Source organism: Sinocyclocheilus anshuiensis, unplaced genomic scaffold (assembly GCF_001515605.1).
Source record: "Sinocyclocheilus anshuiensis isolate Anshui unplaced genomic scaffold, SAMN03320099.WGS_v1.1 scaffold162, whole genome shotgun sequence".
NCBI classification, from domain to species: Eukaryota; Metazoa; Chordata; class Actinopteri; order Cypriniformes; family Cyprinidae; genus Sinocyclocheilus; species Sinocyclocheilus anshuiensis.
In genome coordinates this window covers 1,776,745-1,789,077 of record NW_015542351.1, presented here as the reverse complement: position 1 = coordinate 1,789,077, position 12,333 = coordinate 1,776,745, and the positions used below count along the sequence as shown (strand labels likewise).

The following is a 12,333-nucleotide window of genomic DNA, read 5'->3' as shown; positions in this document are numbered from 1 at the left end:
AAAGTATATAACAGTATGTCTGTCTATGTCTATCTATCTATCTATCTATCTATCTATCTATCTATCTATCTATCTATCTATCTATTTGTCTATCTGTCTATCTGTCTCTCTGTCTGTCTGTCTGTCTGTCTGTCTGTCTATCTTCTATCTATCTATCCATCCATCCATCCATCTATCTCTTGTGCCTCATTCCAACAGAAAATCTCACGTAAACCTCAGTTCCATCAATCTTTTTCTCCCCAAAGCTCTCACTCAAGAAACTGTCAACCAATAATTAATCTTTTGTATCTGTCATGTCAAACAAAAAGCATACCGCTTGACATATGTGACTGTCCTTTACTTACCAGCCAACAAATGTTTGCCTTCCTTCTTCTGACTTCCCTTAATAAAGCCTCTGAATAAAGTCCTCTTAATAAAGTCCTCTCAGTCTTGGTCCACTGTATACTCCTGCATCAGAGCTGTCACTGAACCCAGCTGTGAAGAGTCCGTCTTAATACAGCCCCACAGGAACCCTCTCAGCCTTACCAACGGTCCCCTCTGCAGCTCTGCGTTCAACATCGCTCTGCTCTTTTCACACTTCTCTTTTTCTGACTGCTATTTAAAGGCAGGGCTTAATTTAAAAGAGCCTGGTGAAACCGTTTCTCAGTGGTATCACTGTATATTTACACTTGGTTTAGATAGGGTGAGAGGTTAGAGTACTTTTGGCTTATACTAGTGCAGGGGTTTACCGATAACTTGAGCTCTCTAGCTGCAGTTTCCTGTGTATGAAACGTATCCTCTGCTGAAATTAGAATAAACACAGTCATCGATTTGTGCTCTGCAGTAAAAGACAGTACCCAGTCTTTTGTAGTTTTTGCTATTTTCTGCTTTAAAATGATTTGTGATATTACAATATTTGTTTGGGCTAAACTGAAAAAAAAGAAAAGGAAATTAATTAAAGTAGACTGTAGAATTAAATATTGAGAACAGAGCCCCAGTGTACTTAGTTATAAGGAAGTGACCCTGGTGGCAGCTTGTTGGGCCGACCAAAAACGGATCGCAACTGTCTGAGATCGAAACTCGAGCAAAAACTTATGCTTACACAGCAATAACACACTGTCCCTCTCTGATCCGCTCAGACTTCTCCAGACTTGACCAGGGAAATGCATATTTATTGTAATGCCTCATCCAGCATGTTGCATAACTTTAACACTGAAGCTTTTGTCTCAAATATCTGTTGGTTTCATCACTGCATAAAGAGATGAGCGGCAGACTATACTAAAAAAGCACGGCTTCAAAGATGGAAACTAATATCTATAAATGTTTCTGCATGGCATCTGTTCTTAGGCTATTTTTGATTGGAGTTGTGACTCTGCTGTTTGTGCTGAAACCGATGAGAAAATCTGCACCATCACAAAGTGGGCAGACAGAATGCAGTTGCATTCAGACACTTCTGTGGCCTTTTCCACCTTGTATTTTCACATCTTTTTCTCACACATGGTGCCATATGGCATGGCGAATAGGGCCACATTGTTTTTGGTCCATACCTTTGCTTGCGATTTTCCTTACAGAGCACTTCACTGCATCAAATGAGAGCCTGTATTTTTCTCCTGCAGTATCACAGCATCAGCCTCCGCTACCTGGAAGAAAAAAACAAGAAAGGGTCATATTAACTCTTTTCGGAGAAAAGGCTCAGAATGGGAATAACATGGCCAGATCATTTTATCTAACACAATCTCTACATATGTTTAGAATTTCTGAAACCAAGCCTTTTAAGTTTTATTTTATTTTGTATTTTTTTGCATTAATGACATTATTTTCATGACACTGTGCACACCTCATCAAATCCTCATTAGTGTAATTCCAAAAAAAAAAAAAAAAAAGAGCACAAACAAAATTTATTATGATTACTGAGATACATATTACATGAAGTGTGAAGTATCTATTTTAAAATTCTCATTAAAAAATGTCTTTGAGAATAATAGGACTCATGAATTAATTTAGAAGTGGATGTACAGCATTTGTCAGAATTAAAAAAATATATATATATATAATGGTTCTATAGGCTAGTAGTAATAATTCCTTTAGGCAAAGCATGAATCTTTTTTTTTTTTTTTTTTTGCAAATTTGCTGTCCACAAATGAGACCTGCACAGTTTAATAACTGGTCACTGAAAACTTATATTAAATTGACCACAAATCTGAATGTTGGGTTATGGATGTGCTTACATACAGTGGTTTGTTTTAAAGCAGTCAGTCTGGCAGACAATAAAGTGATAGACCTCTGGGGAGGGATTCATGGGATACATTTGACAGATCACAATCTGATTCATTTCTTGAGTGTCACAGCCGGCTACTAATCCATCATCAGTATCACCCTCCAAATAAGGAGGCATGCAAACAGTTAGCTCAATGCATTATGCGGCAAAGTTGCTCATAAATCTGAGGCAGTGTGCAGCATCATGCAGCACACAAAGCAATCTGCTCACTGCAGTGGCTTTATGACTGATCTGATCCTTCTTCATCTAGAATAACATCTGGGGATCATTTACCACACCAACATAATGTAAACTGACTCAGGATCAGTTCTACTGTAGATGTTAAAATATTCAGCTTAATGCGCAGAGACAACTAAGTAGGCAATTTGTAGGTTAAGTTGGCCAAAAAGTGTAAACGGTTACACTTATTTTAACGACCAATTCTCACTATTAACTAGTTGCTTATTAGCATGCATATTACTAGCATATTGGCTGTTTATTAGTACTTACAAAGCACATATTAATGCCTTATTCCGCATAACTATATTTTAGATCCCTAAATCCTACCCCATACCCAAACTTAACAACTACCTTACTATTAATAAACAGCAAATTAAGAGTTATTGCCATTTAAAACAGGGTCATTTACAGTTAACTAAAACTTAAACCAAAACTAAGATTAAAAACATAAATAATTTTTTTGTACTAAAATTTATGTACTAAAATAACTAAAACTGAAATAGAAATTAATGAAACTATATAGACATTAAAAAAAATGACAGCTAAAAATGACAAAAACACAACAAAACAACACAATTACTAAAACTTAAAAATTAAAATGGTAACAGTATTTATTTGAAACAGTAACAGTAACAGATAACAGTATTTATTTGAAATACATATCTTTTGGAAGTGGTAAATGCCTTTACTGCCTCTATTCATCAATATAATGCTGAAAAAAAAGTATTAATTTCATTCAAAAAGTATAATTATTAGTGCATAACAGGTGGTTATTAGAATATAAACGGTAGTGTTGTATGTTTTTCTGCTAAAGTAACCAGTAATATTTAAAGTGTTGTATGCAAGCTTCGGAGTTACAGTATATGACCTGCAATTTAATTCACTGCAGTGTTAAGGGACTTCAGACTTATTGACCGTGCAGAGGACAGGGTCACCAGGGAACAAGAAATGTCTTTGAGAGCGTACCTATAGAGCATACATCAAACCTGTCCACCCCCAGAAGAAAAAAAGTGTTTAAATGTCAAAGGATAAAGTTGTAATGATTTGTACAATGTAGGTCTGACTGATGTTCATGTCACAGTGAACAAAACACAAGATCAAGCATTTTTTAATGAACTTTGACCTTTGCCAGCAACATCCTAACAATGCTCTGGCAGGACACGGTCACTTCAAAAGGACTTTATCTATTCTAAAGGACTTGCATTACAATAAAGAGCTTTCTAAAACAAAAACAAAAAAACTGGAACAGATGTTCTATTCTGCATTCACTCTTTACAGAATGCTCTTAAAGCTCTTTTAAAGCCCATTTATAGTTCGATTTGCACTAATGCCACCTTAATTTTCGTTTTTTGAAACAGAAATAAGTGAGAATATATTCTAAACTGTTTAGCAAAGCTCTTTTATGAAAATACACCTCTGTTTTAGGGTCACCAACGGAGTAGCTCATGAAACATGACCAAAAAAAAATAAAATCTCATTTATTGTTTAGTTTTTAGTCAAAAAAATTTGCAAAACTAGGGGTACAACAACTACAGGTGCATCTTCATACTTTAGAGTAGTAATATTCTTGAGGATTATCTTGAGGAGCTACTATGAGCCTTTTAGGATTAAATAAAATACAAAGTTGTCCCTTTAAGGGTACTACCCCAGTGACAAGCTGCTTTACTCAAAGAGATACAATTTATGCACGTTTTTTGAGAGTAAACATAAGACACTCGTCTAGCATTGTGTTCTGCAAATTTTGTAGGCTCTTATGGTAAATTGCTTCTGATGTTCCTCATTTGTAAGTCACTTTGAATAAAAGCATCTACCAAATGAATAAATGTAAATGTTGAATAGGTCCAATTTTTCTGTTTACTGTTTGCAAATTAGAGTCAAACTAGAGTAAAAGGCTCCAAACAAACACATTATTAACCTTGAATGAAGCACCCATTTGGTCAGAATTTACCTTTAGAAGGAGATATCTTGTATTTATAATTTAAATTCATAAAGGTATAGTGTATGGGTATGGGATAAACTAGGCCACATTATTTTACCTTTGTCTTTATCAAAATGGTCCCTTAATATACTAAAAAAAAAATAAAAAAAAAAGCACTTTCAGTGTCATAGCCTATATTTCTTTCAAAGAAGAATGAACGTGTATGGATAATTAAGAGAAATGAACAAAGAGCAAAAAGCTTTTTTGACATGAATGTGAAAACATGGCCCTAAATTCACCCTATTTTATTTTTCTACAAAACTCTGTATTCTCAGGCAGAGAAACCCATGTGAAAAAGAATGATATTTTTAAAATACCGTATTAGCAGATAATAGAATATTAATGAAATAAAAGGCCACTTAAGTGTACTTCAAGAGAGACACTTTCATCACTGTTTCTTAGCACATTTACTGTAAGTAGACTTTGTAATAATGTCAAATGAAAAGTTTTACTTTAATGAACATTTTGAATAATTGTTTGAATATTTTTTTTAGCATTCTACAAAGTTCTACACTTATTTTGATGTGTTGACTAACATACTAAAGCCCATGAAAAGTACTTGATTATAATTTTATCAGTAGTGTGTTATTCAATATTATATTTCATGTTAATATATTTTAATTGTACTTAATTGCAACTACATCGTTTCTAATGTGCAATTAAAATTATATTTAAATGCACAATATACAAGTTTCAATAGAAATGGCAATTAAGTACTGTATATATTAGTTTACCATAAATCCTTGTCAGTACATTCAACATAAACATTAACCATTTTTTTATTTTAAATAAAATAGAATTATGAAATTACATATAAAGCTGTACTTAAGTTCTACTAGAGTGGATGAGAAAAATACTCTAAAGTTCAGCACATTGCATTTAATATAAATTGCAGTTATACTGTAATACATTTTCAGTTCATTGCAATAAACATGCAAGAAAGTGTCTGAAAGCATCACATTAAGTTTGCACTCTGGTATATTCCCTCAAAGTATATTATTTCCACAGTAAGTATTGTTTTTTAAAGTACTGTATGCTAAAGTGTAGTTCTTTTTCACAGTGGAAGTCAGGGAATAATAGTAGTGATGATTTTTCTTTTCTTTTTCACTCTGCCTATCCCTCTCACTTCCTGTCTGACATGTCCAACTTTTTAATGAGCTAATGAGATAGCATTAGCCTAGCATGGCAGGTCCTCAAAGAGAAATCGGTATTGACAGTGGGCTCGCCTCTGGGCTTCATGGGAGATGGCAGCGTCAGTGCCGGATGAAGAGAATAAATGTAAATCCAATGCTACAGCTGACAGGGTTGAGGATGCTCGGCCATCATCGGCCCAGTGTCACCTACACCAATATTAGAGAATAGCAAAACATGCTAGTGCAGGAACTGGGAAGAGGAGAGAGAAAGAAGGGAACGATTCTCCACCGCCACCCCTCCCCCATGCTCTCTCCATCCACGGCACTGGAAGAAAAAAGGCTGAGACCGGAGAATAGCGCGCAGGGCAATTGCATAGCATTGTGTGCCTTTGCTCAAGGGCTGACAGGAGACAAAAGTCTTGATCGCAGAGAATCTCTCATCGTTTTGCTCATTCCTTTTGATGAGTGGAATTAATTATAGAGCAAAATGAAGCTTTAGATTTTGGAATTTTCCAATGAATTCCATTTTTAGGACCTTATTAGCAAAACACAATGCAAAACAATGAGCTAACATCAAACGAACAGTCAGGAATGGATAAATGGATTTTTGATTCCACTGTTTTGCTTCATTGGAAATACAGCAGAAATATCCAGATCTATAATAACCAAATTCTACCCCCGGGCTCATTCTTATCTCTTGTTTTTAAAAACCAGAACATCCCCTGAGAGTTTATGATGTGTTTAGTAGCAGTTTTGTCAGCAGAACACCAGAAAGCATCATTAAGAGAATGGCCATTTGCACACAGGCACGTGCCCCATGTATTGTGGTATTGCTGTCTTCCCCCTTTTCTGATGGGAAAACAAAAGACCCTGCTGCCATTGGTGTGATCGAGCCATTCTGGCAGGTCATCAAGCAAACCACATTGCACTGAGGTCTACCTGCCAGTTTGTGTCTGTTTCACCCATTTCTCTGGCTTTCTCACTCCCCGTGTGGAACACACCTGCTCAAGGTCAGGGAGCAAAACCAGGTGCTAAATATAGCAAAAACACTTGCAATCTCCTTGGAATAAAGCTCCCATCACACGCCTTAGTTCTTAGTTGTCTGAGTTCAGAACCGTTCTGAAAAGACCAACATAAATTTCCGGTGCTGGTGGACTAAGGAAGTCTTGCTGGGACATCAGCACACAAGCTTCCCGTCCTGAGGACCAGCATCCAAAACACTTATGATAGTGACCAGCTATGTGGGTCCTTTTGATCTAGCTCATCAAAATGTCTTTGCAATATTCAAAACAGCTTGAGGATAAATATGAATCCTAAAGTAATGATTCTCAGATGACTTTGCTTTAAGATGCAGATTTATGCTAGAGATCACGTGTCAATTTTTAAATAAAAGTACACAAAAATGTCCTTAAAATCAAACCCTTCACATTATTATTATTATTATTATTATTATTATTATTATTATTAATTTACCACTGTTTATGAAATTTGGGTAATTTGGGTCCCATTAGTTAACATTACCTAACATTAACAATGAGCAATACATTTGTTACAGTGTTTATTAATCTTTGTTAATGTTAGTTAATAAAAACAGTTTATTGTTAGTTCATGTTAGCTCAGGTCCATTAAATAATATTAAGAGATATAACATTTAAATTTAATAATGTATTAGTAATATTAAAAAAGTAATGAAAGTAATATTAACTATGATTAATAAATGCTTTAGAAGTATTTTTCATTGTTAGTTTATGTTAATAGTGTAGTTTACTAATGTTAACAAGTGGAACCTATTGTAAAGCGTTACCGTAATTTTTATAATGTAACACTATACAATGTACTTATACTAATATGTACTTAAAATCAAGTATTGGCATTTATTATTAATATTTTGCCTATTTATTATATTTATTAGGTATTTTTTATTGGCCCGAATTTATTGCACAAAATAAATGTTTTTCGTCGTTCCAAGTGAACCTTATTTCATGCATTTTGGTTCATATAGTTTTGATCTTGGGTAGTTTTGTTCATGTTTTTCAAAGTGTGGGAATGTGATGTACTCTCTGCATGCTGACTATTTTATTTGCCTTAAAAAAGTGTGTGGTTGGATGCACAGCTTGATCACAAGGAGGCTTTTGATACCCATAACTAATGGAAATTTCGATATGACCCAGTTTAAAAACTTGTGTTTTTGGAGCGAGGATATTTGGGCTTGTGTTAATTTGCTTCTCAAGCTTCTGATTGCTCATCAAAGCATCTGGTGGGATGTCTGGCAGCAGCTTCCCTGCTCTCGCTGGTCTCATTTTGCAGGGCAGATAGACAGATAAGAGGAGATGAGAACCCGGGTATCAGATCCACCATCACTCACTTTGCCTCTGCTCCGCAGAGCCTGTCCGCCAAACAAAAGTCTCTGTCTTGGTTTAATCCTACAGTGGTCTAGTTTTCACTGCCCCATTAATGTGAACGAGCCTTTTGGGAAAACCTGTCCGAAAACAGTCATTTTCGCTATTCTGATTGTAAAGTAAAGCTACATAGTTAAAGCTTAATCATTTCAGTATTAGAATTTATGCAAGATGTTTAAATTTTGAGCTTTCGGACAATGGACATTGGGTTTTGGACATACAGTACGTCCTCTGCAAATCTCTCGTATTTCTTAATGTGGTGATACAATGATCATAAAATGCATGCAAAAGAATAAAATGGTCTCAGAGACTATCCACTGTCATCTAGACACATCATTGTCCTTCTGAAAGAGATCTATGAGTCTGCAGCAGTGTAAAGTGTCTGGCCTGTACATGCTATGGGTGCGGATAGACATACCATCTCACATAGCGCTGTCTCAGCCGTTGCTCTCACCTCAGGCCTGTAGGAAATCAAAAACTGGACACAGGTCACTGTGACCTAACACAGTATCTGTAACAATTTCCTGTGACAGCCGTTCTGAGGGATGTTCATATTGTATAGCTCGTTTTTATATGTGTGTAAGAAAATTGAGTTTAATTTATCTGAAGGATTAGTGCCAAAACGCACTTGAAGCGAGACACCGATCGTGAAAATGGCCAAATCAATCTCAATTACGTTCCTTACAGTTGAGCACATTGAGGGTAAATGAAGTTGAAAATTCGTTCAATTAATTATAAGCGTTAAAGAAAGTTTGATAAAAAGCCTGACCTCGTTTAGCGAAGCTTCCTTTTGAAACTTCATTAATATACCATAAGATCCATTGGCAAAATTTGTGATATTATTCCTGTAAGTCATTAAAGTGAAAGTATAGTGGGACTTTAAGAGGGGATCAGACAAGCTATTAAAAATTGTATATCTGTCTTTACACTTTACAATGGCTCTGTAATCCCTCATCTTTTGATTTGAAATGTCTTTTGAACTTAAGTTAGTGGTGTAGACATTAATCCAGCAATTTCATAGCACACAGGTTATCAATTTTCGGGATTTGGTTAGATTTGATTCATTAGTATTATCAGGTTGTTAAAAATTTGCCTTGCTTTTTATAGAGGTTTCTGATTTAATCCATTACGCCTCTCATAAAAGATGTCAGCATCCTCATGGAGATAAACGACACCAAGCTCAAGATTGCAGAGCAAGGTGTTCCTTTCAAATAATATTTCATTTCACATGCACAAAGGGGGTATTTTGAAAAATGTCTGTTTTTAATCCATACAATGAAAGTCAGTGGTTGACTGGACTATAATGTTCTTGAAAATATCTTCTCTTGTGTTTTGCAGAAGATAAAATGCCATGCAAATTTGGAGCGACCAAGGGCATCACTACACCATTTTTTAAATAAAATATGAAATATTATTATTGATAAAATAGTAAAATAGTATTGATAAATCCTTATATGCCAATGAAGATTATTGTATACCAACCTGAGAAGAATTTTTCTGATAATATTATATAAGACAGAAAACAAAAACAGAGCTAGATGAGGTGAATTTTTTGTTTTGTTTTCCATTGTAGAAAACAAAACTTGCAATTGTCTTCTATTGTTGCCAATGACAAAGCAGCTCTTTATTGTGTGTGCCGCTTGTGAACGACTCTGTACTGCAGGTATAGACAGTTTATATCCATTTGTGTCCAAAACAGTATTAAAAAAGAGTTTCAAAATATGGGCAGACTTCATTGCTAGGGTGCCTGTATCACACTTCTGATAAAAGGCTAAATAACCCTGGGAGTGACATAAGGATAAATAATATAAATGATGTCAGAATTTTCATTTTTGGGCAAACTGTCCATTTAAGTAACCCAAAAGGAAGTTCTTGGTGTTCTGTACAATATTCTGCCCCTGAGCTTAATATGTACGCATTATAATGCATGTATGAGTCAAGCTGCAGCGGTGATGGTGGAAGCTTGTCCCAAGGTTAGCAAAGACCTTTCAGCCCCCTCTTCTCCTGATTCCCACGCTCTATGACTGTCCAGCTTCAGGCCACATCCCCGAGACACACATGACATGCCACACTCTCTACCCTGACCCACTTACAATACAGCACATATATAATGCTCATGTGGAAGGTGGGGGTCAGAGTCATTGCCACCAGCACAGAGGCAGAAATCACAAATCAGCAGAGAGCAGAGAGCAGAACGCTGAGAATGAACAGCTACTGTATTGAGCTTTAATGATTTTTCTTTCTTATTGCCAGTAGATTTTTTTATACAATTTATCTGAAATAGGAATACAACAAAGAGTCAACGGTTAGCTCTATCCATCTAACCTGACTGTTACAAAGAAGGGATAGAGAGATACAGAATGGAGACAAGGTTCAGACATTCTCTGACACGGAGGTAGAGAGATGGAAAGGAAGAAATGCAGACAGGCATGTTTCCATGGGCGAAGGGGAAAGATTTTGGGGTGAGAAATTTGCATCATTGGCTGCAGCCAATCAGAGGCCTCGTATAAAATGTTCAAAGGGAGTGTCCTAGCAACAGACACGTAAATACATTTTCAGCCTCAGATTGATTTCATGTAAAGGTAAAGCATATATTTGTGATAAACCGATGTGTATATGATGCTGACACAAACTAATGAGGTATTTGATGGTCATATTCAAAACTTTTTTGCTTAAAAAGCATTTTCGATCATTGCTAGTGGTCATAAAATACGTATATTCACAATATGCATCACATTTTGCTGTCAGCTGCATTTATTTGCATTCATTTTGAGTAGGATACACAACAAATTTGTTATGATTCAAGTTATTTTTAATACATACTTAGAGTCATTTGTGCAAGGAACAATGACTTTGTATAATGAGTGAAAGCGAAAGCTCACCACACCTACATATTCTTTACCAGTAAATTACAGATTTTGTAGCCATCCAACATGCCAGAGGTCTGGCAACCAAAAGCATTCATATCCTGACATGTATGACCAGACTCCATTTTTTAGGGCTTCATTCATACATCCACCTCTCTCTTCTCCCCTCAGGTGTGAATTTTCTCTCCCATATCCTGCTCATGTACACGAGAGCGAGGGAAGATCAAAAAAAGGAGTGGTTCATCTCTCCATTCATGGTTTCATTCATTTCTCTCAGCCCTTCACATGCTACATGTTTTTAGCTACAACAATGCACAAGCGTACACACATACAACCGCATGCAGCCTAATTAGCCCTGTGAGGTTTATCGTTTGCACCGAATGCCTGTGCAAATGTCACCTGGGAATAAAGGGTAATTTCGGTGAAGATCAAGCTATCACAAGAGAAAGAAAACACTTCTACAGTGTCCCTATATAAGCGCCCCTGACTATTTACCCATAACGCCTCCTTATGCATACCACTGGCCTCAGTTAATGTGAGAGGATGTGTATTGATTAGGCAAATAGGTGTGTTAATTAGCTTTACTAAAGCAGACGGTTAGTTTTACAGGACGTGTATGTGTAATGCAACTGGAGTGTTTTGTGTTTTTGTGTCAGTGTATGTATAGGCTGCCATATGCTGCAGTGAAAGAGGACGAGCCCCAGTTGACCGATCGTGGGGTTGAGAAAGTAGAACACCCCTTTCCCTCTCTCCTCCAATCCCTCGCTTTTTCTTCTTCCGCACCCAGCCGGCTGCGACGGATGCCGGTACAGCATCACCTTGGTATCGCACTAGCACATCAACCGTACCTCTCTCTACCCAAGCAATTAGGATGAATGAAGCAGAAATGAGACACAACAAGGCTGACACACACAAAAAGCAGGAAACAGAAATAGTTAGTGTGCCCGCTTACCGGCTCAGCGTGTTTCAGGGAGATAACAGCGGTCCAGCTCTTTCCGCAGGCAAAAGGAAGAAGAGAAAGGATGGAGGGAATAAAACAAAACAGAATAAAAAGGGGAAAAAGAGCAGGGCCAGAAACAACACTCCTTTATCCAAGGGAGCTGAGACTGTGGGTTTCCCTAAACGCACGGCTAGTGTCTGCTTAAACCACAAGCTCACGCTGAGTGTGTGAGTCTCTCTCTCTCGCTCGCTCACTCACTCACATTCAGGCACCAAATGGTCTCTCTCACTGTCTCTCTGCTTTCAAGACAGTCCTGCCTAGCAGCTGCTCATCTATGAGAAATAGAACGCTCTGTTCCTCTCTCTCTCTCTCGCTCTCACAAAGAGCCCCGCTAGCCTCTCCCCTTCACACCCCCTCCCCCTAACCAACAACTGACTGCTGGTGTAGGACTGGGGTGGGAGGGGGCGGGAGTGTGCGAATATGCGAGCATACCATTTGCACGAGCGCCGTGTTTGTTTGTGTGTATAAGGGTGGGGTGGG

General features: G+C 37.0%; 1 protein-coding gene across 2 annotated transcripts in view; it reads right to left on the bottom strand.

Moving 5' to 3' along the window:
- LOC107691525 (protein FAM49A-like) overlaps positions 1-12,044 on the bottom strand; it is a 29,105-nt gene extending 17,061 nt beyond the window's left edge. For both annotated transcript variants that reach the window (XM_016490154.1, XM_016490153.1), the window contains exons 1-2: positions 11,806-12,044; positions 1,527-1,619 (exon numbers count right to left, since the gene is read on the bottom strand). The gene's annotated coding sequence lies outside the window, so the exon portion shown is untranslated. The remainder of the gene's footprint in view (positions 1-1,526; positions 1,620-11,805) is intronic.
- Between the last annotated feature and the right edge of the window lie 289 nt (positions 12,045-12,333).